At 40.8% G+C, this 2,603-nt stretch overlaps 1 non-coding gene across 1 annotated transcript; it reads left to right on the top strand.

The window, feature by feature from the left end:
- The first annotated feature begins 246 nt into the window (after nt 1-246).
- LOC146397892 (small nucleolar RNA SNORA72) lies at nt 247-378 on the top strand. The gene has a single exon (XR_014825333.1). It is a non-coding gene; the product is annotated as a small nucleolar RNA SNORA72 (small nucleolar RNA).
- The last annotated feature ends 2,225 nt before the right edge of the window (nt 379-2,603 follow it).

Here is a 2,603-nt window from a genome sequence, read left to right as displayed (position 1 = left end):
CCTTTTAATATGTGCCAGGATGTTGTGGCTGTAGAAATTACCTGAGAATATGTGCACACATGAAAAATGAAATTGAAAGGTGAGGGCACAATATCAATATTTCAGGCTTGTTGAATAGTTCTTCCCAGACATCAGCCTTTCCTTAAATCATCATGCTAGCTTAGATGTTCTGATTCTCAGGGCTTTGTAAATCCAGGATCATTGTGTGTGCAGATGTGCATGAGGCATTAAAGAATGCAAGGTTTGCTGTGAATATTCTTGCTCTTCTGATATTGTAATAATCCAGGAAGGCTAAACATTCACTATATTAAGACCATATATGTGTCCCAAGACCTACATCTTTTCCTAGGTCTGGTTTTACAAATGCTGGTGATAAACCAAGTCTGATTTACATGATGCATCTGATGCAGAAAATGTTTGTGACTCTAGGTATCTAGTCAACCTCAAAAAAAAAAAAAAAAAAAAAAAAGAAGAAGAAGACAGAATAGCTAATAAACCATGGAAGATAACCAATGCTTCTTTGATGATTACCAGCTGCAATTAAATGAATTGTAAAATTATTGTGTTTTGTTTTTTAGGTCATTAGAAGCATGCTAGAACAGAAAGTGAATTATTCAAAAATTTCCTTTAATAAAAATGGGCACAGATTTTTAAAAGAAAAAGGAAGGCAGAGTTTGGAGACACTCTAAGTGAAATCAAATCCTGAATCTACCACTTAGTAGCTCTGAGAAAATTATAAATACATGGTACTCCATTTCCTTATATTTCAGGTAAGTTTAATAAGAGAAAACTCACCTAAGTGTTGTTCTGAGCATGAATGCAGAACAGTGCCTGTCATAGAAGAAACACAGAGTGACTACTAGTTGTCACTATTGAAAAAATCAAAGATGTGGTACATATATACAATGGAATATTACTCAGCCATAAAAAAGAAGGAAATAATGCCATTTGCAGCAACATGCATGGACCTAGAAATTATCATGCTGAGGGGAAGTAAGTCAGACAGAGAAAGACAAACATCATATGATATCACCTATATATGGAATCTAAAAAAAAAAAAAAAAAAGGATACAAATGAACTTATCTGCAGAACAGAAATAGACTCAGATTTTGAAAACAAACTTATGGTTACCAAAGAGGACAGGTGGGAAGAGGGGCACACTGGGGGTTTGACATTGGCATATGCACATTGAGGTATGTGGAATGACTGGCCAATCATTCTGCTGTATAGCCCAGGATATTCTGCCCAATATTCTGTGATAATCTATATGGGAAAAGAGCCTGATAAAGAAAGGATGTGTATAGATGTATAACTGAATAAATTCTTGTACAGCAGAATTATCACAACTTTGTAAATTAACTGTATTTCAATAAAACTTTTTAAATGAAAGAAAAAAAAAAACCCATTGGGTGCAGCCACAGGTGAGTGGGATACTGATAGCTTCATTTCACCAATGGCCTTTCTGAAGACCCATGGGCACAGAGCCCTGGAAATAGGCAGTGTCTCTGCAAGGCACTTAGCTATGGACCATGGATGCTGGATCACCCGCCTCTGGACCCCTACTGCCGAGAAACCACTTCTGGGCCAGTCAGTCAGTACTGACTGGTACACTGCAGGTCATTTGACATTACAGACAGTAATAACATCACAGTAAGAACATCCTCACTGTAGCTCAAACACTGCAGACCTACAAACATTCTTCCTTTTCCGTAATTGTTATAATCATTCTTCAGAGCTGGGAAAGACGCAGGAGACATGCTTCAAACTTGCTGCTCAAGTCCCAGTGTTTTCCATTTTACGTGGATGACACAGCTCCATCTCCTTTAGAGAAAGACTCAGTTTTTCAGTTTTTCAGGTCCCGTCTTCTCCTTGGCACCTGTGTTGGGACTGACTGATCCAGTTGGTGATCTTTGTCATTTGCGCTGTGTGCCAAATCTGAGTCTTTGGAACGTGAACATCTGGTCTCCAGCCTCTGCTGGTCCACAGCCTTCTACTCTCACTCTCTATGCAAATCAAGGTACTGGAAGCAGGGTTGCAAGCTGTCTGTTGAGTCACCAGCCTTCCAGGTGATGACTGGGGACCTCCCTTAGGAGGCCATCCAAACATTCGTCCAGCTCTCCCCCACATCGCTCACTCCTTCCCAGGGCTTCAGCCTGGAAAGGGAGTGTCCTTTCCCTCTAACGCATCTTCTGTCATCACCGTCCAGAAGGGGAGGGTGGATGTTCCTCCTCCTTCTCTATGAGGGTCCCCCCAGTCTTCTCCTCCTTCCCCTGAGAGCCAGCCCTTCACAGCTCAGCTCAGAGGCGGCCAGGGTGTCCTCCGTTCTCTGGGGAAAGTCCTCTATGATCCAAACCCATGAGGCAAGACTGTTGGAAGGGAGCCTCCAACAAAGATGACAAAGAGGAAAGTCCGCCTCTTTAATGTCCGGTGACCGTCACATGCAGGAATGTGGGAGTGGGTGCGTATAGGGTTGTTGAAAGTCATGCTTTAAGTTAAAATTAGCCATAACTTCTGAGTGTGAAGAGAAAAAGGACTTTTAATATATTAAAAGTTCTTTTTTTAAATAACGATTTTAATTTTTTCCATTATTGCTGATTTACAG

This window comes from Sus scrofa, chromosome 13 (genome assembly GCF_054392235.1).
Source record: "Sus scrofa isolate SSC_HxYL_T2T_F1_AM1 chromosome 13, Sscrofa_HxYL_maternal_Yorkshire_Landrace_v2.0, whole genome shotgun sequence".
NCBI lineage: Eukaryota > Metazoa > Chordata > Mammalia > Artiodactyla > Suidae > Sus > Sus scrofa.
This window is presented reverse-complemented; position numbering and strand designations above follow the sequence as displayed.